The following is a 26,124-nucleotide window of genomic DNA, read 5'->3' as shown; positions in this document are numbered from 1 at the left end:
AGTTGAGCAAAGTAACAAGGTTTTCTTATTTAGTCACTGATTCTCGGATGCTCTTAAAAGACTTTCAAGTTTGGGGCGCCTGGGTGGCTCAGTCAGTTAAGCATCCGACTCTTGATTTCGGCTCAGGTCATGACCTCAGGATCGTGAGATCGAGCCCTGCATGGGGCTCCGTGCTCCGTGGGGAATCTGCTTGGGATTCTCTCTCTCCCTCTGCCTCTCTGCTCACTCTCTCTTACTCTCTCTTTAAAATAAATAAATCTTAAAAAAAAAAAAAAGACTTTCAAGTTTTCTCATTTTCCCCACTCCTTCCAAAGGGTACCTTTCCATCCATATCTGGATGCAAAACTGGAACAAGAGCCCGAGCAAAACATCTCAGCCACATCCAGCCTATGACAGTCCTATATCGGGGCTGCTATGAACCCCCATACAGGACAAAGTTGCATGCATACACTTTATACACAGAGCCCCTGGCTTGAAGCTTTTAGGATCCAGGCCCCTGCTGCCTGCTCCTCTCAAACTTCCTGTGACTCACAGGACCTAGCTGACCCTCCCTCCGTGTGAGGAAGCCACTCCTCTATCCACAGGCCTGCTCCCTTACCTCACCCCTCTCCACCAGAAAACATGTCTTCAAAGTAGCTCCTCCACACTGAAAGGTTTAGACAACCCAGGTCACCCACTGAATCTCAGAAGTGGGCAGCCTTGGGGATCAAAACTGCATCATGGCCTGGGCCCCAGGCACTAGTAGATTTTTCCGAAGCTCACATCTGATATTAGTGGTTCTCAAAGTTCCCTGGACCAGCAGCATCACCTGGTAGCCTGTTAGAAATGCAGATTCTCAGGGCCCATCCCAGACTTACTGAATCAGGAACTCTGGGGATGGAGCCCAGAAATCTAGGGTTTGGGTTTTTTTTAAGATTTTATTTATTTATTTTACACACAGAAAGAGACAGCGAGAGAGGGAACACAAGCAGGGGGAGTGGGAGAGGGGGAAGCGGGCTTCCCGCCGAGCAGGGAGCTGATGCAGGGCTCGATCCCAGGATCCTGGGATCATGATCTGAGCCGAAGGCAGACGCTTAATGACAGAGCCAACCAGTCGCCCCACAATTTAGGTTTTTAACAAGCCCTTCAGTTGATTCTGATGCGTGTCAAAGTTGGAGAACCACTGTCCTACATAATTAACAGCACTGGAAACACAAGGTTAGGACTGTGTCTCTTTCTATATGTCTCTCTCCGGTACACAATTCTACAGACAGTAGAGCTTAATAAAAGCTATTTAGCAAGTATTTATTGAGGATCTGGCATGTGAACTACTCTTCATAACACTGAAACCAAACGTACAGATCACACACACACACACACACACACACACTTTTTCTTTGGGAGTTTGTACTAGAAGTAGCAATACATACTCACACAAAAGTTAGGTCAAAGACAGTGTAAGGCAATGTATAAGGGTTGAAATGAGTGGTCTGTAAATGATACCACAAGGAAGTAATCAGCCAAATCTAGAATGTTAGGCATTGTATAGGGCAGTGAACCTGGTCTGTTTATTTATTTAGTCAATGGCATGGAGGAAAAAGTTCAAAAGGTGTTGAAAGAGAACTCACAGACATAAGGCAATGCAGTGAGAAAGTATGATGTTGTTTGAATCTTGATTAAAATACACTCAGCTCTAAAAATGATTTTTTTAGACAATCTGGGAAACCTGAATATAGACTGAGAGACAGATGATAGGAAAGAATTAGCAATTTTATTAGGTGTGGGAATGGCATTGTGGTTGTGTAAAAAAAAAAAGGTCCTTTTTTTGAGGTTCATGCAGAGGTATTTGGGAATAAACTGACATAATGTCTGGAATTTACTTTAAAATGGTTCCCTCCCATCCCTGCCCCCCCAAATATGGAGGGAGGATAGATGAAATAAAATACGGCAAAACTTGATGGCTGTAGAAGCTGGCAAATGGGTTCATGAGGGTTTTTTATGTAAGTTTGGAAATTTCCATGATAAAAGCTTTTGGGTTTGCTTGTTTGTTTTTTAATGAGTGGTGCAGACACAGATGGAACAGTTCCCAGGAGGGTGCTCATGGTAAGGACTAGAATGGTGGGTGGAGGAGATCGAGCTGAGTACTTCCACTCTCTTTGCCTCCCTCCTTCTCTCCCTTCCCATGAGTTAGCATCTGCCCCCCACCAAGCAGAGTGCAGTATTTATAAGCAGCCTGGTGGGAGCAGTGGGTGTCTTTTGGGGAGTGGGGAGATGGCCTGGGGAAGTTGGCAGCCAGACCACAGAGGAATGTGGGGAATGCCAGGCTGGGTGTCTGGCTGGACTTCGCACCATAGGCCGCGATGCGGCTTCCGTGCAGCAAAGGGAGTGATGAAATCTGTGCTCCGGGTGAATTAATTTTGACATACTGGGCAGCATGGAGTGAGTTGAGAAGTCTGGTAGGGGGTTGTTACTGAGTCCAGGCATGAGGAAGTGATAAAGGCTGCGACTGCATGGGGGTGACTGTGATGAGGGGCCCGTAGAGTGACATTTCAGACAAAGCAAGAATCAGCCGACTCTGTTGGTGCCTATTTATGAAGCTGGCAGGTGTGAGTCAAAGCTTAACTTGAACGGCTGGGTAGATGGTGGTACCGTTTAAGAGAGATGAGGAAACCGGGCTGATTTTGAAGACGAAGATGAAGGGTTGCTTTTGAATGTACAAAATCTGAGATGAGGACAGAACAGCTGAGCTCCGACATTTCAAAGAATAAACTGTTCCAAACAATAGGCCATGTCATGGGTCGGTGAGGAGACTGAGAGTCAAATACATTGCCTGGTGAAATCTTTCACTTCTGCCTCCCCTCCCCAAAATTAAGCCTGATTTAAGTTTAGAAACTGAAGTCCAAAAAAGATCTGGAACGGTGAGTGATTGAGCAGAGATAAGAGGTGAAACTGAGGGGAGGCTGGGCAGGCAAGTGGGTGTTTCCAAGGTGCTGAAGAAATCTTGCTTTTGAAATCCTGCTCTCCCGTGACTTTTGCTTCCTGTTGTGATAAGAGAACCTTCTTGGGTTCCATAGGGCACGGCTCCAGTGGGTCATTCAGTCTTCACTGAGCTGCAACTCGGTTGGATTACTGATGGCTGGGGAAGGACATTAGACCAGGCGCTCCCTAAAGGTGGGGACTAGCTCTATGACTCCTGCCCCAAGTACCGGGACGCCAGACTTCTTTCTGGAAACACGTGGTAGCTGCTGATGACTGCCCAGGTCCGTGCCCCAGACTGTTCTGTCATGATTATTTAATCACTGAGCTAAAAAACAAGAAAAAAAAAAGTCACACAGGGCAGGATTTCACGAGCAGAATTACTTCAGCTGCCTGTGGAAATAACGCTGGGTTGTGCAACCAGAGTTTTGGGGCTAAAAAGGCACATTAGATCTTGGTCTGAGAGTCTGACCACTTTTTAAAACACAGCCCATTTTTTCCTTGTTTGGAACTGCAGCTAGGACAGCAGTAAGACACCTCCTGCTATTTCGTGACATCCCAGAAGCCTTGTATTGGTTTCTTTCTGATTCTTCATTTTCAGAAAATGATAACAAGAAGCCAATAAGACCACAAGGTAGATTATTTTTTTTCTCAACTGCCTCCCTTCCTGCTGAACCTTCTCAAGCTCTGCCCTTCCCCTCTTCCTTACCCCGCCCTCACCCCACCACAAACCCACTTCCTCGCCACAGTGCTAGCCAGCCCACTGACACCCCATTTCTCACCTGCCCCTTGTACTCCTCCTCCCACAGCTGCAGCTCAGGGGTCATGCGCAGGCAGCCTGATCCTGGCCGAATTTCTGACCTCACTCAGCAGCCCTGCACAGAGCTGGCAGGGCCAAGCTGGGTCACCTTGCAAGAAGGCAGGCAGGAGCCACGGGGGCGGCAGTGGGGGGGGTGGGGTGGTCGTCACCTGATAGTACAGCTGACCCGGGCCCTGCCCCGCCTTCATCATTTTAAATATGACTTCTTATCATTCCTGTTCTTAATGTCACTAATGTAGGAAGAAGAGCTACCATTGAGTGAGTACCCAACTCTATGCCAAGAGCAGTGCTCAGCACCCACAGTCCTTTTCTCATTTAATCCCAGGGCAAACACATGAAGTAGGTGCTATCACTCTCTCCTTTGTAAACATGAGGAAATAAGGTTTAGAGAGGCTAAGCCACCTGCCCAAGCCCAGATAGCAACCAGGTGGCTGTGCTGGGATGTAGGCTAGATATGCCTCAGTCTCAATCCCCTGCTCTTAACCATCATGACACACTGCTTGAAAGGCATTTAGCTCAACTTATTCCCACCTGCTGAAGAGGGGAAGATCATTTCAAGCAGGAAACTATTTTGGGAAGGAAGCCGGTCACCAGGGACCTGGGGTCAGCCTGCCCCAGAAGCCAGAGGGACTTGTAACTGTTCATTTGCAGGGTAGCCTGCTCTTTCACAAATCTGTGGTCACGCAGCACTGCAGAGGGCTTGGTGGAGAGCCATGGCCATCTGTCAAACTTTGACCTGAGTGGAGGAGAGAGGGAACACAGTCATGTAAGCAGAACTAGACTCAGAAATGTGCACCCAGAATACAGCACACATAACGATGAGGGGGGCAAAGAGATGAGGGGAAAGAATCAAGTGAGTTTAAGCAGGAAACAGATTTCCAAAAGAGGGAGAGCATGGCACTCAGAGTTGATTGGTCCAAGTCTACCTGGAGAGAATAGTGTGAGTCTGGACACAGGGCCCAGGTCAGAGAATTCCCAAGGAGCTTAAGGTTGTGCCAAGGAGAGAACTAGAGACAAAGCCAACTGAATTCTATGGCACTGTGCCAATGCTAGTTGGTTGGGATGGTTCTATCCCCAATCTATACCTACTCAACTAGTTGAACATCTATTCATCTTCTATAAATGACTGGCATTGTGCAAGGCACCAGAAATACAGTGATGGTTAATACATAGTCTTCCATTCAAAGAGCTTATGGTCCAGTCTAGTCAGGGACACGGGAAAGCGAAGAGGTGATTGCAGGACCCTGTAATGAGACCATGATGGAGATCTGCCTGGGTGCTCAGAGTTAACAGAGGAAGAAGACCAAGCTCAAGGGAGTATCGGGGATGGTGGCAACTGACTCCTCTTAAAGAACAAGCAGAAGATGGAAGGCGAAGAAGGTGGGAAAGCATTCCGAGGGAGAGTTCAGCCTGGTGGAAGCATTGAAAGGAGAGAGCACATGAGGTGGGGCAGGGAGTGTTGAGAAATGAATTTAAAGACACAGGTAGGATGGAATTTGAATGGCAAATCAAGGATACAGTGGCAAACAACCTGGGGATGAAAGATTTTAAGTAGGGAAATAATAGCGTTAGAGTTTAATCCTTCAGCGGTCGGTAGTCATGGATCTAGGGTGAGAAGACAGAATAGCTTATGGAGAACAACTACAACACCCTCCCGAATGTCCACCATTTCTCCCAACACTCTCACTCTTACAGCTCACTCTTACAACTTCGCTCTCTCTTTTCCTCTTGTACTATTCAGTGTGCACACCGAGAAGATTGGGAAGGGCAGCCTGATTCTACTTTCGTGAAGGAACATGAGCAGGCCTGGTGTAGAGCTTGAATTCATCCCAAGCAGCTCTCCAAAGTTACTCAGGAGACTGAGAAGTGATTTGCTAGGAAGGTGCCTTCAAAGGTCTTACAGATATCTCTTACGTGCCATTCCAAAATCCCATGAGAAAAGTAGGCTCTAGGAGTCACCATATTCATGATCTTTTTGATATTAACCCAGAACAATCTGAGAATAGGGAGGCTAGACTAGAGATCTAGACAGACAGACAGACAGACCGGTACTAGTTTTTGTATCACAATCATATCCTGCTACTGGCGTTTCTCTTTTTAACAGCTACTGTCTCTTTTGTGAGAACTTTAACCTATTTACATATGATTATTCTTCCTCTAAACCAATGGTTAAAATGCCCATTTGGTTTCTAAGAAGCAGTGGGTATTGGGGGCACGGACTAGCTTTTTAAATGGGTTTGTGTCTTTCAAAACAGGAAGCAGTATTGGCCAACTTCATTAAAAATCAGCATTGGAGAACACTTACTGAGTGCTTAATTACATAATCAGATTTCAGCTTGGGGGCTGGGAATAAAGTTAGAAAGAAAGAGAAAAAGAGACTGGTTGTACCTGGGTGGATGGAGAGAGCATGAGCAAGTGATGAAGACAAGCTCGGTGCCTCCCCCTGTGAGCTGGCCTCTGTTAGTCACAGGTCCCCAAGCCTGGTAGCCAGGATAACCAGAACTGAGATGTCCTACTTTCCCAAGTCCAGTGATTAGTGGCCCTTTTCTCCAGGAAGGGTCCATCCCCTTCCAGGTATGATTGTCATTAGTGCATCATACCTAATGACAACAGTATAACTTTAGAATAACAGAATTTTGACATGGGACAGCACCTCTGTACTTTGCAAACCCAAATGAGTTGGTACCCAAACTCACACTGAAGTTAGTGTTAAGGCCTGAATCATGCCTTTCCTGACTCCCACCATGCTGCTTCCCTTTCTCCTTGCCAGTTCACCCTCACCTTGGAGCAACAAAAATGCAAAATAAACTTGAACCTTGTGTTGAGAGTTAAATCCATGAGTCATGGTTGAACAACAGCTTTTTTCTCTCCACATTAACTGTGTTTTTCCTCCACGGTGGCCCAAACAGGAATCAACCATGTGACATTAGTTCATCCAGTGGTTATGGGCTGCCTGTTATAGAACAGGCACTGTGTTGGGATTCTACAGCGACTGCAGGCAGTAAGGTGTCTTCTGATAGAGTGCCCCGGGGGATTTGTGAATGCAGACGATAGGGGAGGAGGACATGTGAACTCATTCACTTTCGGGTGGTTAGCAAAACTAAAGCAGAGGGAAGGATTTCCAAACATCTTAAATACCCGGGTGTGGTGAACACCCCCAGAGCAAGAGGAAGGAAGCTCTGGGAATAAACCATATGAGATCGGCAAGAGAACTGATTGGGATGCGACCTGGTGTCACTTTCTAAAATTGGATGTGGTTAGAAATAGCTGTCGGAGGGACTGTGGGAAGAAGGAACTGTGTCCTGAGTTCTAGGACAGTCCTTCAGCGTGGGGTCCACTTTGCTCCCTGACCTTGGCTCTGTCCTACCCCCTCTACCCTTCTCACTTCCCATATCAGCTCTGTCTGGCCCTTTCATGCTTATCTCAAAGTTTCGCTTAAAACTTCCGTTCTTCAGTGTACTCTTTGTTCTCTGTAGAGGATACTTGGATATCCCCAGTCGGAACTCTTTATTCCCCCCTAATTTTTCCAATAGTTCCCACTTATTGACCAAATATTTCTTGAAGAATTATCATGTGCTATTGGGGGAATTCACAAATTATAAAGCATTCACTCTAACCTGATCAGAGAGAGACATACCCATGATTACTTTAAACAACAATACAAGGTAGTATATGATTAAATGCCAAATGTACACAATGGGTGGAAAATATTTCAGGAATTTAGAGGAGAGAGGAATTTAGAGAGAGATCATAATGGGGCTGGAGTCCACACTGAGAGCCTCGCGGAGGAATGGGCCCTCAGTCTAGATGATAAAAGGGCAGAATTAGGGAGTCCCCAAGAAAGGCTAGTTTGGGGAACAAATACTCAAAGGAGGAGTTTCATGGTGGAGAATAATAAAAATAATGTTTTATTTTTTATTTTTTTAAAGATTTTATTCATTTATTTGATAGAGAGAGAGAGAGCACAAGCAGGGGGAGTGGGAGAAGCAGGCTTCCCGCTGAGCAGGGTGCCCGATGCGGGGCTTGATTCCAGGACCCTGGGACCATGACCTGAGCTGAAGGCAACCACTTAACCAACTGAGCCACCCAGGCACCCCAATAAACATAATGTTTAAGAACTCAAGGGCGCCTTATGGTTTGTGTCTGCTTTCATGCATACTGTTGAATTTAAGAATGGTGAGCTGAGCCAGATTACAGAGACTTCTGAATGCCAGCTAAGATCTGGAAGATTCAGCAAGCACTCGGTGGTCACGCAATTTTGCATATGTTATCTCATTAGCTCAGGAAGACATCTTGTGATGTAGCGCTGTTGTCACTATTTTAGGTATTAGTAAGTTGTGGCTAAGGAACTTTCAAGGTCACAGAGTTAATAGAGAATCGTAATAATTACAACAGCAACAGCTATTCCACATGGGCCAGACACAGTTTAAGTATTCTCATAACCACCCCATGAGGTAAGAACTATTATTATCCTCATTTTTTATAAGACTTTATTTATTTATTTGAGAGAGAGAGAGAGAGCACTCAAGCACGTGAGTGGAGGGAGCCGCAGAGGGAGAGGGAGAAGCAGGCTTCCCACTGAGCAGGGAGCCCGGTGCAGGGCTCAATCCCAGGACCCAGAGACCATGACCTGAGCTGAAGACAGACACTTAAACACCCAGGCGGCCCATTATCCCCATAGATGGGAAAAAACTGTTGCTGTTAGACAACTTGCCCAAGGTACACAACTAGAAGTGTCTGCGACTAGACTTAAATTCAGGCTGTCTGGTTTCAGAGCCCAAGTTCTGAAGCCCCTACTCTACAGCAGAGATGCCCATAAAAATTTCATGATACAATGTTGTACATGAATTTTAGCTCAATAAAACTGGAAAGTAAAAAATATATACAACACACACCACAAATGTGAGCCACATGTGTAAGTTTAAATGTTCTGGTAGCCACATTAAAAGGTAAAAAGAACGGGGTAAGATTAATTTTAATAATACATATATTTAACAAAATACCTCTAAAACATTAATGTTTCAACAGTGTAATCAATAACAGTTAATTGTATGTTTCACATTTTTATGTGAAATCTCCTAAATCTAGCATGTATTTTTCAACTTAGAACACATTTCAATTCAAATGCTAAATTGGCATCAGAAATATTTGATCTGTATTTATATTTCACATAATTTATAGCTGAAAAAGTAGATTCACATCCCCAAGTTTCTCCAAAGTTAAAAGTTTTCCAATAACTGAGTCAATTTCCAAAAATCATTTTTTAATATTTGCATCCATATTGTCAAAACTGGTTCCTGTATTTTAGAAGAAATGATCTGACTTTGAAGCAAATCCTGTGTTTCAAAATTGTCTGTTCAAGTTAAATAATTCCCTAACTCTTGTGCCAACTCAGTAGTATTAACATTGAAATCAAAGGAGTATTGCATAAATTAAGAGCAACTCTAAATTCATCAATATTAGTGAAAGATTCATATATTTTTAGTTTTTACAACTAATTTACATAATCCTTTTGCTTACAGTGAAAACCCTCTGTATATTAATTCATATTAGAAAAATGGCTTAAGGGCACCTTGGTGGCTCAGATGGTTAAGCGTCTGCCTTCGGCTCAGGTCATGATCCCAGGGTACTGGGATCGAGTCTCGCATTGGGCTCCCTGCTCAGTGGGGAGCCTGCTTCTCCCTCTCCCGCTCCCCTTGCTTGTGCTTTCTCTTTCTCTGTCAAATAAATAAATAAAATCTTTTAAAAAAAAGAAAAATGGGTTAAATTATTATTATTATGAAAAATTTCCATTTCATCATAAATTCTTGTACATTCTAGTAAATACATTTTTCCTTCCTCGGAACTTCAAATTTAGCTCATTCAAATGCAATGTGATATTCAGTAAGGAAATATAAATCACACTACTCTCTTTTTGTCTTTGACTATTGAATATTTGGCAGGTATTCCTTTCATTTCAAGAAAATCTTCAATTTGAGTTAACAGTATGATAAATCTTTGTAAAGGTCCTCCCCTATTCAACCAATGAGCTTTGGAAAAGAACAAGATCTTTACATTCATTTTCTATTTCTACAGTTCCACAAGCTGATAATTCATAGCATTTGTACATTTATAAGAACAATTTTAACTACTATATCCATGACACTGTCCAGAAAACTGAACACAAATGTCTCCAATATGTTTCATATAAGAAGAATGAAGCAATAGAAGAAAGATCAGTTTCTTATTTTAACATTTCAATAAATCCAGACTTTTGACTTTACGTAGTTGGGGAACCCATTGCTGAGATAGAAAATATGTTTTCATATCTAGATGAAGTTTTTCTTTTTCTTTTCTTTTTTTTTAAAGATTTTATTTATTTATTTGACAGAGAGAGAGACACAGCGAGAGAGGGAACACAAGCAGGGGGAATGGGAGAGGGAGAAGCAGGCCTCCCGCGGAACAGGGAGCCCGATGCGGGGCTCGATCCCAGGACCCTGGGATCACGACCTGAGCCTAAGGCTGACGCTTAAGGATTGAGTCACTCAGGCGCCCCTAGATGAAGTTTTTCTTTGACAGATGTAAATAACTCACCACATCTACACCAATGTGTTCAGTTTCTAAGCTGTGACATAAGATTTTTTTTTTCAAGTAAATTTGAAAGCCTTTTGAGACAAAACACATCCGAAGTATTAAGTGGACAGTATCTCTTATATTGCATGATTTCTCCAACACTGAAGAAAGCTCTTACCATGCTTCACACTTTGAACCAATAGAAGTTTGATACAGTTAGAAAGATTTTGTATCCAATGGGCAATTGTTTAGAGGCTTAATGGCAGAGGTTTTATTTTTTGTAAAATGTCCTTTTTAGCTTTTCTTCTCATACTTTTCCAACAAAATTTTCATAACTGAAATAATAATTTCTTTTATTATCTCTTCATGTAAAAAGGATTTTTGTTTGTGTGCAAGAATCTAAGTCATCTTATAGCTGCCAAAGTTAGAAGTTCAAATCCTGCAAAAAATTATTTTTAAAATATTTTTTGGACATTGAATTCTAATTTCAGGCAACTAATATTGATTCTCTTTTGACTGTTGAGAGGAAACTTTTTAGTAAATTCTCTATGTGTTGGCTGAAACTATCTCCTAATATTGCCTACTTTATTATCTTTAAATTTTTTTTTAAGATTTTATTTATTTATCTGAGAGAGAGAATGGGAGAGAGAGAGAGCATGAAAGGGGGGAGGGTCAGACGGAGAAGCAGACTCCCCACTGAGTGGGGAGCCCGATGTGGGACTCGATCCCAGGACTCCAGAATCATGACCTGAGCCGAAGGCAGTTGCTTAACCAACTGAGCCACCCAGGCGCCCTTTAAAATTATTTTTTACAAACAGCTTTTTCATTTTGCTTTGCTGCAGCAAATCGCAATTGCCATTCATTCTGAAATTTGCGACATGCATTCTTCCAGTCTCTTTTGTCTTTATTTAGTTAGAGTACATACTAGCTTCTGTGTCTTTATTCAATTCTGCATCAGTAGTAGGATGCCTGCGCTTTAAGTGTTAAAATTTTTCCATACTTACTTGTTTAAACTAGAAACACAATTTATTATATCATAATTAAAAATAAGTATTTCAATTTTATTACCAATTATTATTTACATAGGTATCACCGTAACTTGCATTGCCTGCATAAAATATTCAAAAAAACATAAAATTACACTGGTGTGTAAAAAAATTCATTCAAACCATTCAATCCATTGATATCAGTTAGATCAGAGGTGTGTTTATATGTATGCATACACCTGACATATATACAACAATATAACAATTTTTTCCACAATGTGTTTAATGGCAAAATGATTTGGAGTGCTTCAGGTTTTAAATTAAAATTAAATTTAATTAAAATTAAATAAAATTTTAAATTCTGTTCTTCAGTCACACTGAGTTCAATAGCCACATGTGGCTAGTGGCTACCATATTGGACAGTTCTTGACTCTTAGCAGAATCGGAGCTATAATTCAAACCCTGATTCTAAGGCCAGTATGCCTTTCTCAATCCCTCCTTGCCAGGAAATTTGGCTGCAAAGAGACATCCAGGTGGCTTCCCAGTTTCAAGTCCTATAAACTGGGGTTAAGAGTGCCAACATAGGTCTTCACCAACTCCAGGCATGGAAGAGGCTAAAAGGACAGGTGTGAGTCCACTTAGAAGCAAAAGGAGGGAAATGAAGCATAAAGCACTTCTAATAGTGATAGTCTACAAACTCATAGAGACTTGGGCTCAATAAAAGCAAGAGAAAGTAGGGAATAACATGAAGCCCTAAATACAGGAAGTTTTCAGAAACTGAGGGCCAAATCATATCTGTTTAATTGCAGTGAGGCATGGTCCATTCCTGTGGTAGCCTTATACAAGAACTCCTGAGGCTACCACTTTCTCTAAAGATGTCTGGAAGAGGAATGACGTGATTCTTTAGGTTAAGAAGGCCACCCTGCAGTGAACTGCAGAATAGACTGGATAGGGAAAAGAATGGAGCTTCAAATCCAGTTCTAAGATGACTATTGTCCAGAAATAGAGTGACAGGAGAAGAAGAAAAAGAAAGAAAGAAAGAAAGAAAGAAAGAAAGAAAGAAAGAAAGAAAGAAAGAAAGAAAGAAAGAAAGAAAGAAAGAAGGAAGGAAGGAAGGAAGGAAGGAAGGAAGAAGAAAGAAGGAAGGAAGGAAGAAGAAAGAAGGAAGGAAGGAAGAAGAAGAAGAAGAAGAAGGAGAAGGAGAAGAAGAAAGAAAAGAAAGAAAGAAAGAAAAAGAAGAAGAAAGAAAGAAAGAAAGAAAGAAAGAAGAAAGAAAAAAGAAAAAGGGAGGAAACCTAGAGATCCCACTCCATCCTCCTTTATTCTCAGGAGTTTTTCTCATTGTTCTGCAATATGTTGGCACCTCCCATATTTGGTTTCTCCAGACGGCCCACCTTTCTCCTTTATTATCTTTCTGTGTTTGTATCTTCTAGGCTGGTTTCTATTTTCCCACATTACATGTTGTACAGTTACCTCCAATTTACAGATCTTTCCCTCGCCTCCCTGGACCAGCACCTTTAAGTATTGGTCCATTCAGAAAATCACTCCATTGTTGAAAAAATTCAGAGTAAAATTTCTACCTAAATTGATTTTTATCCTAGTTGGGATTTGTTGGAGTTCTTAAATTGATGGGTTTATAGTTTTCACCAAATTTGGAAAATGTTCTGCTGTTATTGCTTCAAATATTACTTCTTGCTTTCCCCACCCTTCTTTGGGATTTCAATTACACTATTTCTGACCATTTTCTAATGTCTCATCAAGGGTCTATTCCTTTTTTTTTTTCCTGGCCCTCTTCTTTTCTGTAGTGTGAGTAGTTTCTGTTGCTATGTTTTCAAGTCCACTAATATTTTCTTCTGCATGATTTAAGCTGCTGTTAAGCCCATTTATTGGATTTTTCATTTCAGATATTGTACTTTTCAACTCTAGCAGTTCCATTAGATTCCTTTTTATAGTTTCCATTTTGCTCATTATTTTCATGTTTTTCTTTAAATTCCTGGACATATTTATGATAATTCTTTTATAGTTCTTGCCACCTAATTGCATAATCTCTGTCATTTCTGGATCTGTTTCTATTGATTGTTTTTTTTTTCTCATTTATGAACCACATTTTCTTGCTTATTTGCATGTGTAGTAATTTTTTATTGGATGTTGAACATTGTGTTGCTACAAGGTTGAATGTGTAGGCAGTTAAGTTACCTGCAGATAAGTTTGATCTTTTTGAGGCTTTTTTAAAGCATTGCTAGGGAAGGTCTACTTCCTTTCTCCCCAGGGATATAAAGAATTGCATTTCCTTTTCCTTTTCTTTTCTTTCCCTTTTTCTTTCTTTTTTAAGGGTTGGCAGTCTCTCTGCTGGCTGGTTCAAATGCAAGTTGCAAAGGATTCCCTCCTTATCTAGGTTTCTCCTTTTGTAAGTGTCCATGTATCAGCTCAATCTCACCATTTCTAACATACAGAGACCACTTTCTTTACTACAAAATTTTAAAATACACATGCACATAAATATATTATTTTCTACACACAAACTGTAGAGAATAATATAATAAACACCCAATCCAACATCTAGTGTGTATATATGTATATTTAATATGTATATTACACATATAGTTATTATATATAACTACATATATAGTTATTTTATATCTATATCTATATCTATATCTAGTATATATTACAGATATAGTTAAAGCCCTCAGTGTACCCCTCCTAATTGTATTCCCCTTCCTACCTTCCTTCTAGGAAGTAACAAGATCTCTGAATTTGGTGTTTTTAATTCATATGAATTTTTTTATATATAAAATGTTATTTATTGTTTAGGAATATATATATGTGTGTGTACATATATATATATAAAGTTTTGTGTGCATGTGTGTGTACATATATAAATGTATATAAATATTCTCTCTAGATATCCCTAAACAATAAACACTGTTTTACATGTTTTTAAGCTCCATTCATTCATTTATCCAGAACTATGGTTTTTTTCTGAGCTCTCTATCTGGATACAGAAGACAAAACAAAAGACACTCAATAGAACTCTATCTACCAGGGGCTGAGAGCTCTCCTAGAATTATCTTAAGGGACTAAGGAGCCAATACAACTGCTTGACCCAATATACAGCCTTGGTCATCTTGGGGAAGGAGCAATTCTGGCTGAACCAAAGGTTTGCTCTTCTATTTCCTGAACACAGGGCAGAATTTGGGGGAGAAAAGAAGGTTACAAGGAAGAACTAACTGTACAACTACTACTGATGCTACCCCCACCACAACTGCCATCATCAGATCTGTCGCACGTGCCCATTATCAGCATTGTGGTGTTTTTCAGTGCATTCTTTCTCAAAGTAAACATACTTGTTCCTGTTTTTTAGATGAAGAAACTAAGGCTACAAAGACCTTAACCATGCCTTTCTCCTGAACACTGACCCTCATTCCAAGTGTTAACGAGCATCTTCACTTGGAGAGTCCACAGTCATGTTAAATCCAACAAGTCTGATATTTCTCTTTGCTTGCCGTCTCTCCTCCCTTCATTTCTCTGAGTTAACAACTGGGGGTTTAAACATATTATAACTAGGTCTGGTCAATCACTCCCCTACTCCAAAATCTTTCAACATCTTCTCGCTACCTAAAGAATTAAATACAAACTCCTTACCCTGGCATTCAAAGTCTCCTATAATAGGCCCCCAATTTGTGTTCCACTTTATCTCCTATTACTTTGCTATACCTCAGCCAAATTAATCTACTTTCTGTTCTCCAAATATGCCACACACATTCCCCTCTTAGCAACCTGGCTCATGCTGTCCCCCACTAGAATGTTCTCCACCTTTTCCTCTACATATCTACCCATTGAAATTCTATGCATTCTTCAAGGTTAATTTTAAATGGCCTGCTCCTCCTTCTTACCTGTTCTTCATTCCCTATCAGAATATTATCTTTCCTCCGTTAGTTCTTTTTTTTAAAAAAAGATTTATTTATTTATTTTAGAGAGAGAGAGAGTGCCAGTGGGGGTGGGGGCAGAGGGAAAGAATCTTCTTCAAACAGACTCCCCACTGAATGTGGAGTCCTATATGGGGCTCAGTGAGGCAAATTCAGTGTGAGGGAGTGAGTCTTAGCTACTGAGGGCAAGAAAAGGCCTTAGCCAGTCAAGAAGCTGGGAAAGGCAGAAATCTTACATAGGCCTTGTTTGAAACTGGGAGGAAATCCTCAGTGAGATCATGACTTGAGCCAAAACCAAGAGTTGGACACTTAACCGACTGTGCCACCCAGGCTCCCTTCCCTCCTTTAGTTCTAATTGCATTTGTTGTACATTTCTTATCTTAACTTATACTGTGACTTTCTGTGTGTTTGACTTTTCTTCTTCCTGAAACTGTAAACTCCAAGAGAACAAAAGCTTTGCCCTCCTCACCTTTATCTTTTTAGCACATGGCATATACTTCTTAGCATCTAGAAGGAAACAGTACTATAAATCATTGAATTGATTTAGTACTTTCTCTCTTTTGAAGACTAATACTCAAATAATTCATGTTGAAATATGGAGTCCAACATGGGCAAGGACTAGAATCGTATCTTACACAGGTTATGGTTTTTCTCCAGTCCTATCCCATATCCTCAATCCAAAGTAAGCTGGGAAATACAATCAGTATAATTCAGTGTGAGGGAGTGAGTCTTAGCTACTGAGAGCAAGAAGAGGCCTTAGCCAGTCAAGAAGCTGGGAAAGCCGGAAATCTTACATAGGCCTTGTTTGAAACGGGGAGGAAATCCTCAGTCGGTAGATAGATTTTTGCTTCCTCTATAAAGGCATTGTGAAGAGATTATGTCACAGTTTTGTGTGAAAGATGGTTAGGATTAAGGACACAGGTGAGCAGGTGAGTGTGTGTGAGGGGGCACGTGTGTGCACATATGGTATGTTCAGAGGAGTCACTGAGCCCTATTTGCAAATAGTGAGGGATGCCTTGTTCCTGATCTTTGGCCCACTGTCACAGCAGATACAAGAGGTTGCACTGGGCCCTTGTCCTCTCCTGTGCAGTCCTACTGACCATTTGGCACTGGAATCTACTGAGACACTTGACAAGCTACATATCTTTTACCCTTTTGTTTCTGTCATTAAATTTTTTTTTCTTACAGAGGAAAAAGAAGCTCATGTTGTTTGTGCAATTTCTTTCTTTGCTCTGGCCTACTCCAGGCTGTCAACCCAGGCTAATCTTCATCTTTCCCTAAATTAATATACAACATGTCATCACCTCTTTTTAAAAATAAAGATCCAGCTCTCTAGCCCCAATGACCTTTAAAAACTCTGTTAATTCAACATATATAGCCTCAGATTCATCTTTGCTTCCCCTTTCCTGCCTTCCTCTGACACTCTTTTCTTCCCCCTCCCACAAAAGAAAACTGGCTCAGCCTTTGGACTTTTTGTTTAAGGCCCCCAGTTCATTGGGCCCCCAATTCAAAACTTTGCCATCATTCATAATTCTTCCCTTTGACTTGCCAACTCCCTTTAATCAACTCTTTCTAGTGTTTCTTTTCTAATGTCTCTCATATCTATTCCCAAGGCCATTTTTAGTTTAAGCCAGTGATCATCAGGGAATAGAGGATAAGGTATGAACTGGGTTGGGGGGGGTTGCATTGTCACTTGGGAATTTTTTCAAAATTCAGTATAGTTTGAGTGATTTTCACAGGTGATGTTGACAGACTGCTTACTACCAACCAGGCAAGTCTTTATCACCTGGACACCTGTTCTCACCTCCAACCAATCTCTTTGGCTTCCACTTCCCCTACCCAGTGTTCTGGGTGAAAACACTACTTTCAACAACATATCTATTCTTTAAACATTCTTCATTTTCCCCATTGACCTCAGGACAAAGTCCAAACTTGTTAACATGCCATCATCAGATGCCACCTTCTTTCTCTGCAGCTTTCTCAAATATTGGCACCCTGGGTTTTTTTTTTTTTTTTTTACCTTCTTTCCTTCTCATTCTACACTCTGCCCAGAACAACAAGGGTATTCTTAGAGCTCATCTATTTTCTGTTTACTGATGACTCTCAGATCTCTCTGTTCAGCCAGATCTCTTTCCTTCCAGACGGCACTATCCAACTGCTCACTACATGTCTCTCAAAATCAATGTCCAACTTATTATGTCCGTTATATTCCTCCCCTCTTTGTCTCACTAAATGGCATTGCTGTCCACCAGTCACTCAATCCAGATACCCTTGAGGCATTCTTTTCTCCCCTCTGTCCCTTACCTCCCCACACTCCCCCCAATAGATCCCCATGTCCTTTATTTATGATATCTCCTGAGTCTGAACTTTTCATTCTACCTCAGAAGCCTTCTTCAGGTTCTCATTATTCCTCTTCTGGCCCACTGGTCTACCTATCTCTGGCCTTGCCTTCTATAATCAGTTCATCCTCTACACTGCCAACAATGTAATTTTCCTAGAATGCAAATGTGATCATGCCACTCACCTTTTCAAAGCCCTTCAGTGTATCCCTACTGACTTGAGAACACAGCCCAATAACTGCACACAAAGCCCTTCATGACCTGCCCTGCCCTCATCTTCTGCCCACTGTAGAAAGCTCATACCAAATTCCCTTCACGTTCTGGATGTATCTCCTTCTCTCAGGGCTCTGCACCTTACATATTCTATTCCCACTTCTTGTAATGGTTTCCCCTTTGTTTCTTTTCCTAGCTAACTCCTTATAGGTCTTCAGTTGTCAAATCTAGAACCTCGTACTCAAGAAAGCTTTTCTTGATCCCAACCCCATAGATTCTGCACTTCTTCTCTGTGCTTATGTCTGTCACAGTATTTATTATATTATCTATGCTGATTTGTGGAGTTTTTTGGTTTTTGGTTTTGTTTCCCTTTCCAGAATCTCTGAGGAAAAAAACACAGGTTTTTTTCCTTTCTATTACCATAACCTAGACCAGAAAATAGCCAAAAATAAGTGCTGAATATTTGTCAAGTGAGTGAATCAATATAGCTTTTCCAGCTTTCTCTCCCACCACTCCTCCAGAAATCACCTTCTCTAGCCAACACATCTAACCTCCCCTGAACCTGCCTGCACTTCCCCCTGCATGCCTTCATACCATTCCTCCCTTGACTGACTGGTGGATGGTGATACCAAGTAGTGACAGAGAGGGGAGACGGAGATGGGAGTAATCTGTCAGACATTTTGAGTTGAGAGACACCCAGTAAGCAGTTGAATAGTGCCCCACCTTACCACTTCCTGGTTCTTTCTTTCTTTCTTTTTTTTTTTTTTAAGATTTTTAGAAATCAAAATATTTATTCACATAATTTTAAACTAAAGTCAAAGGTAATAAATCTTCTGTGGTGATGATTTAAGTCCAAGTGATGCTGGCTTTCTTTCACATTCGTGTCCTTCATTCAGAGAAAAGGCAGATCAGTTGTTCTTGAACAAGTCAATGCAGCTCTGCAGGAGGGAGACATTGTTCCTGGCATGCTTTATTTCCAGTTCAGACATTTCAATTAGATTCTTTCTAAATGCTGCCACTCTCTTTCATTTATTTATGTAATCATGCCCGATCTTCCAGGTCCAGCTTAAACCCCATCTCCTCCACCTCAACACAAATACCACCTGTGAGCTCCTCAAGAGTTTATTGTCTCAGCTCTCATCAAATATTGTCCTCAGTGAGAAGTCATCTTTTCCTGGACACATGCCTCATCTCTTCCCCCAAGAGCTCATGCTCCCTTAGGGTTGAGACCACAATATTTAGCCATGGGCCTTGCTCATAATAGGCCTAATAAATAGATATCATTGCTTGTTTGGTTTATAGGGTGACCAACTGTCCTGGTTTATCCAGGACTTAGGGGGCTCCTGGGACAAAGGACTTTCAGTGCTAGAACTTGGAAAGTCCCTAGTAAACCAGGACCAGTTGGTCACGCTGTTGGTTAGCTAAACAGCTGTATGCATCTGTGTGTCCAATTACATGGTGTTTCTTCTGGTGCCTATTCCCTGCTTTGTTTTCATAGGTGAACATCAATTAATATGAGCTTTCCCCACTGACAGTGAGCTCCATGCAGGCAGACTTTGTCTCATTCTCTAACCACCTGGAACAGACAGACACATTATAGGAAGTTAATGGATATTGTTTGAATGAATGAATAGGAAATGCTGAGCACCATTATATCTCTTAATAATCCCGTTTTCTTTCTTGGTAATGGGACTTCATAGTTCCACATATACTAAATTGTTACAGTGCTAGGCAATCTTACCATAGTGATAGTCCAATCCATTCGGTATAATTTTTTTTTGTGTGTGAGAATGCCTTTGTATAGAGTGAATAAAAAGAGCTTGAATTTTCAGTGATTTTTACAAAAGAAGAATAGGGATCCCCAGAGATGGAAGAATATAAAAAGTTGCTCCTGAACATGACAAGAGTCACTGGGACCAAATTATCAGGGGATCAGAGAGGAGTGTCATACAGATAAGAGAGACTTTCAGAGAGGATCTTGTTTGATCTCTTTCTGTTGGATTCTTCAAATGAATGGTGCCTTCTATGTAGTAGGTGTTAAATTTATGGTGGTGACTCCATTTATACACAGCCACAGACAGGCATTTTTTTTTTTTTTTAAGCTATATCCTTTGGTATAGAAGTCAAAACTTAGGATCTGAAAACATTGGAGCATTTCTAGTTCAATAATAACTGAAAATCCCATACTACTAATGCTGCTTCTTCAAACCATAGACACAACCTGATATTGAAGAAATAAGATCAATTTACTGGATTTTTCAAATTGGTTGTTTTTGCAAGTGGGAGCCCAAACAGCAAGCCAATAAGAGAAAACACATTGTTGACATGTAGGAGCTAGATATTTTAAGATAGGAACTGCCTCAAAACCTAGATGCTCCTCTTAGGTGGATAGAAAGGGAAGACCACTTATAGATTTATATAAAATCCACACGTGTGGAATATTAAGAAACCATATAGTATTTTTATAATCACTGCTTTGCAAAATATATCCAGAGGAAAGTCATGTGTTGAATTCAATCTCTGCTTTTTCTTTATCCACCTCCAGGTCAAATTCTGACACAAGGTGTGGTATAGTTGATTCTGTTGCAATGGAATGTTTTCTTGGTAACATACTGTGTGAAATAAGTAAATTCGTTGACTGAGATATGAAAACCTTCTTAGTGATAAAGAAATGTGGGGAAGCTAATTTCTTGAATAGTAGGTATTCTTTTTTCTTTTTTTTTTTTTTTTGGTCTTATCCATATGAAAACTATTTTGTTTCAAGACTCACTTCAAGCATTACTTTTTCTCTTAAATTTTCTCTGGCTCCCCCCTCCCAAACCAAACTCTGATCTTCTTTCCACTGTTTTCACACAATGCCATAAGGAACACTTACGATGTAGTCTTTGATTACTTATTTATGTTGCCCCTCCTCACTAAATTGTAAGGTCCATGCTTTATTTATCTTTCCATTCCTACTGTCTGGCATATTGCCTGGCACCTAGCAGGCACTTGAAAAATGCTTTCAGGGTTGAATTAAAGTGTGGAGAGTTTGCCAACGTCAGGCTTTTTAGTCCCACTCTGCAAGGACAAGAGGATATGGCATGAGCTGAGCCCCTTCAAATTATATCCTGGTTACTTATATAGGTAAAGGATTGGGTACACCAGGAGTTTTCAGACATTTATGATTATAGCCTGCTTAAATGGAGCAAAAGACCTCACAGCTATGGAAGAGAGATTCCATGGTAATCATAACATGTGAGCATACCACCATGTTTGGGGGGATTAATAATACCTTCTGCAAGTCCTATATACTCCCTAAGATAAATCTCCAATCTAACCCATCTCTACTGCCACTGACCTTGTCTAAGCTCCTGGTTGACCAACACAACAGCCTGTACAATAGACTACAGTGAACTGATTTAAAAATGATAAGCTTGACTAGAAACAATTTATAATTAAAAGGCAAAAGTGGTGGCAATTGAAAACCACGACAACTGATCTTGCCCTGTTCATGAAGGACCCTTCCTGAAAATTGCAGGAATTCCAATCATCTCAATGAGCACATGGGCCTGCACAAGGGCCAGAAAGACAACACAGAATTATTAGAGCCCTTGAAAAAATCTAGGAAAGTGCTGAGTTTAGTTTATGAAAACCAAATTTTAATAAGCTTTGACAACTTGCATAGTAAGTTAGTAGTCAGAAGATCTCATTGTACATAGAAACAGAAGTCTCCTGTAAGATATATTTTAAAAAAGGACTTTCCAATTTGAACCAGTTTGAGGCACATGAGAAGGAGCTTCTTGGTCTACCTAGAGTCAGGTACCAACTTCACCAAACCTGTACTGATCAGCCATTGAGATTCCTTCAACTTTCTAATTCTGTTGATGCGGAGCAGGCAAATATAAATATCTGTTACGTGAGTGAATTAATGAATAAAATAATGAATGAATGAATGGATATGCATAAAACTGTAAGAATTCTAGAAGGTTCACTGAAGTCTGGAGCAGTGTGAAATACCTACAAATCATGAGTGTCTGGTAGAGCTTCTTAAAATGTGAATTTATGAAATCTTAAGGAAGTAAACATATTACATATCTGGAAGAAGCACATGTAAGAATCTGATAGCATTGGTTGCCTCTGAGGAGGGGAACTGGATGTTGGGAGACAGGGATGGGAGTGAGACTTTTTCTGACCCTTCTACTCCTTTTAAATTTTAAATAATGAGTGTATTTACATAAAAAGTGAAGTATTAAAAATCAACATTTTATGACAAATCAGATACTATCTTGATTTAGGTTCTAAGAAAGTGGTAGTGAGAATCAAATTTTTAAGAAAAATATATAGGACAAACTTTACTTTTGTAAATTTGGAAAATCCCTCCACTACTTGATTCTGCAGATAAAGCACATTTGTCTGGTGTTCTGTTAGAGCATAGTTTGGGAATCATGGCTCTTAAAGAAAGAGAATGTTGATAGCTAAAACCTCACTTGGATATGTTTTAGTGAATTTCATAGTGATTTGGAAAGAACACTGTCTTTGATGCACTCTTTAAAACTATTAAAAGACCATGATTTTGCTATTGTGGATGTTGTTGTTTCATGAATTACTCATTTTCCTCAGTGAGCTAGGCATTATGAATACAAGAATGAGATCAGTAAGTGTACTTATGTTTATGGACTGAGGAAATCACGTCATGTGAGGACAAACCAATCCAAAGAATTTGCCAGTGATGAAGCCTTGGCCTCTGAATCACTGTTTAGCAAGGGTCTTCATAGATGGGAAATGGTAAGAGATCTATGGCATGGAATCATTGTCAACAGTCTTCCTGCATTAAAGGCACCTATAGATTAGTGCTGCAATTGCAGTTTCCTGATAGATGATTCTTAGTGACCAAATCTCTGTTTAGGACCCAGATACCTTATTTACTTATGACAGTGCATGAAAAATCTTATGTGTATAAAATTATCATGTGTATAGTTTCCGCTTTCCCCAGTATTTTCTTTCATGTGTCACATTTAAAACTCATGCCAACCCTGTAAGGAAGGCTGTTCACTCAACTTTTTTCCTTATGTACACATGTGGAAACCAAGGCTCTTGAGAGAGTGAGTGACTTGGCAGGATCATACTACTGGTAAGTAATAAAGTCAGGCCTTTTGATTCTTGGGCTATTGTTCTTCCCACCTCCCCCAAGATGTTTGGTGACTTGAATCTGGAATGACATCCTTTTCTCTTTTCAGGTTTTGACTCACTCTTTAAAATTGTGCTCAAAATTCTTCCCCAAGGGGCCATTTCAGAAAGCCTAGATAGCTTTGCTGGTTCCACGTCTCTCAACAACTTGTTTCTGTTATCTATTTTCCAGTATCCATTATCATATTCCTGTATGAATTTTAGCTTTACTCCACTGGTTTGTTTTCTGCTATTTATTCTACCTTCTTAGCCTATTAAATTCTCTTTGTTATTAATTGTACTACCTCTGACTTCTAGTCATTTACAATCTTTTAAAGTAATATCCAGAGAATAGTAGTTTCAAACATTTGTGTGCATAAGAATGATCTAGGGAGCTTATTAAAGATGCATTTCTCAGGGCTTTTCCCATAGGTTCTTGTTCTGTATGTCTGGGATCAGGTCCACGAATCTACATTTTATTTTATCTTATTTTTTTAAGATTTTATATATATATGAGAGAGAGAGAGAGCACACATGCGTGGGGGGAGGGACAGAGATAGATCATAGAAAGGGACAAGGGAGAAGAAGAGAAGCTGACTCCCTGCTGAGTGAGGAGCCCAACACAGGAGCCTGAGATCATGACCTGAGCCAAAATCAAAAGTTGGATGTAACCCTTAACCAACTGAGCCACCCAGGCACCCCGGAATCTGCATTTTAAATAAGCACCTCAGAGAATTCTGATGCAGGTGATCAAATGACCACACTTTCAGAAACCCTGCTCTTGAGAACTAAAAACTAGGTTATGTACTGTATGTCTATCTTGTGCTTGGTAGGGGATACGGAGGTATAGAAAGACTAAGTTCTTGATCTCTTGGTGTTTATAAACTTTCAGGGGTGGAAGAGCATAGTGCCATCTCCAATGGTGTGTGATGACAGGCCATGTTGGTGAGGTAGACAATAAATGCTTTGGCAATGTAAAGAAGGGATACATCACTTCTGGCCAGATTATCATAAATGGCTTCATAAAAGATAGGGATCGAGTTGGGGTTTGAAGAAAAGATAGGTTTCAACCAGATAGAGAAAAAGGATTATTTCAAGATGTTGGAAGAGTAAAGACAGAGGGTTAAGGGAGTACAACTACTTTTAGGTGATCAGTATGTGGAATGATGTGTCTGACCTGAAAGTTTGTGTAGGGACATGGTGTGGTTTATGCCTTGAAAACAGGTAGGAGTTAGCTTGAGGACAGCCTTGAATTTGGACTCTATTCTGTAGGTACTGGGTAGTTCTTCAAACGTGAATAAGGTACAAATGGAGTTTTAAAAGACTGATCCGGCAGTGAAGTTCAAAGCCCTGAAGTATATTTGGGGGTTGACTGCAAATTGTGAGAGGGCCTGGACTGGACGTTTTCGAAGGTAGATTCAATATGGTCTGGAGCTTGACTGGATTATCAAAGCTGCTGCTGAGGTTTGAACCTCCTTGACTGGGAGAATTGTATACAGTTTCACCACTCTTGAATTTGAGGAAGATGTTTTGAGGTAATTGGTTTGGTCCTGGATCTAGAATCCAACTTTCTACCCAAAGTTGAAATCTTCTGTACATATGCACAGGTACTTTTGCTTAAACATATGGCACCTATTTTTATCAAGTGGAAAGGAAAATGTCTGGAGCTCCTGGGAAAAGGAATGATTTGGGCCCACCAGCGCAAAACCACTAAGCCAAAGGCAGACACTGTTGTGCTTACTTATTTAATATTTAAATTTTTCTAGGCTTAATTTTTTTTTAAAACTTCTTCCACTCTGCAAAGGTTTATCAATTTTTACGTAAATGACAAATCAATTTATGAATTTCGCTTAGTACTAATTGGGTAGTGAGAGTCTTTTAATAGTCTTATAATAGAGAGAGAACATTTGGTTCCCTTTTGCTTATTTCTCATACAAATCAACTCACTTATTTTTATTAAACATGATACGCAAAGCCCCGCCCCACCCCGCGCACGCACGCGCGCACACACACACACACACAAAGATAACGAGTCCTTGTCCTTAAGAAGTTTGTAATCTCCAAGGAAGAGATCACAGTGAGAGTAAATGGCAAGCCCCCGAATCCACAAGCCACTGATCATCGAATCTGTACTCGTTCTGTTGGAGAAGCCGAAGGCCTCTGGCTGAAGAAGGGGTGAAAATTAGTGGGATACTAACTTGGGCACGAGAAACCTCTTCTAGGATGGTGTGGATACGGAGAACTTTTTGAAGCAGTAGATGCTAGACTGCCCACACTAGGCGCGAAAACAGTTGTCGGAACCACGGTGCCTGAACCACTCAAGAGCTACCAATTTATTCCGCAACTACTAATTACGCGGTTTAGGACCAGTGGAGGTTCCAAGGCCCGCCCAGGAATCCAGTGCCCAACTCCAAATGGGCGGACTTACTTTCTCGCCTTCCCCAGGGCCCCTTCGCCCGTCAATCCAACCGCTCTTTTCCCAAACCAGACTTCTGCTCCACCCATTTTAGTGATGTAACACCTGGCGCTCCTTCCCGTCCCAGACCTCAAGCCCCATCAGTCGCTTCAGTTCCTCATTGGCCAACTGAGGGGACAGGGACGGGAAAGGGCCTTCATTTTGCTCTCCAAACTACCCACTCTAGTCTTCTGGTCTTCTCATAGGCTGTCAGAAGAGCAATTATAGCCTGGAGCTGTTGCGCAGGCGTGCAAATCCGCTTGCTGGTGGCGGGGCACTTCCCCTCTCTACCAGAAGAATTCATCGCGCTGTTGTGACGTAGCGGCGCACCGCTTGCCGTCCTCACTTACGATTGGCTGTGGCAGAAGTCCGTCACACAACCTCGCCCCATTTCTCAGCCTAACCTCTCAGCTTAATAGACCGTGTAGGAGGCCACGCCTCACCCCGTTCCTGCCGCTTAGCCCTGCGATTGGCTGAGAGAACTGGCATGTTTTCCCACCTCCTACTCTCTCCCGAACGTCGGAGAGGCTGGCGGGACCCTGCGGAAGTTGTCCGTCAATCTCCTCCTTCCCCACCCCTCGCGCGGCCCCTCCCCCGGGCCGCGCGCCCTAGCGCGCGCGCACACGCACACACACTACCCACCCCCCCGCGTGCACCCTCCACCTTCTCAAGTTGTAGCGGTCGCTCGCTGGGGGTTCTCCGGGGGCGGCGGAAGGGCGCGTGGGGG

At 41.3% G+C, this 26,124-nt stretch overlaps 1 long non-coding RNA gene across 2 annotated transcripts; it reads right to left on the bottom strand.

Moving 5' to 3' along the window:
• Positions 1 to 1,731: 1,731 nt before the first annotated feature.
• Positions 1,732 to 26,116, bottom strand: LOC144382601 (uncharacterized). Of its 2 annotated transcripts, none has more exons than XR_013449875.1 (3): positions 26,061 to 26,116; positions 4,307 to 4,511; positions 1,732 to 3,283 (listed from the first exon to the last, which is right to left on the bottom strand). It is a non-coding gene; the product is annotated as an uncharacterized LOC144382601 (long non-coding RNA). The 2 variants fall into 2 exon arrangements; XR_013449874.1 differs by having other exon boundaries at positions 26,040 to 26,089.
• Between the last annotated feature and the right edge of the window lie 8 nt (positions 26,117 to 26,124).

The sequence above is a fragment of the Halichoerus grypus genome, chromosome 7 (assembly GCF_964656455.1).
Source record: "Halichoerus grypus chromosome 7, mHalGry1.hap1.1, whole genome shotgun sequence".
NCBI lineage: Eukaryota > Metazoa > Chordata > Mammalia > Carnivora > Phocidae > Halichoerus > Halichoerus grypus.
Note: the sequence above shows the minus strand (reverse complement) of the source record. Positions and strands in the feature narration are given on the sequence as shown.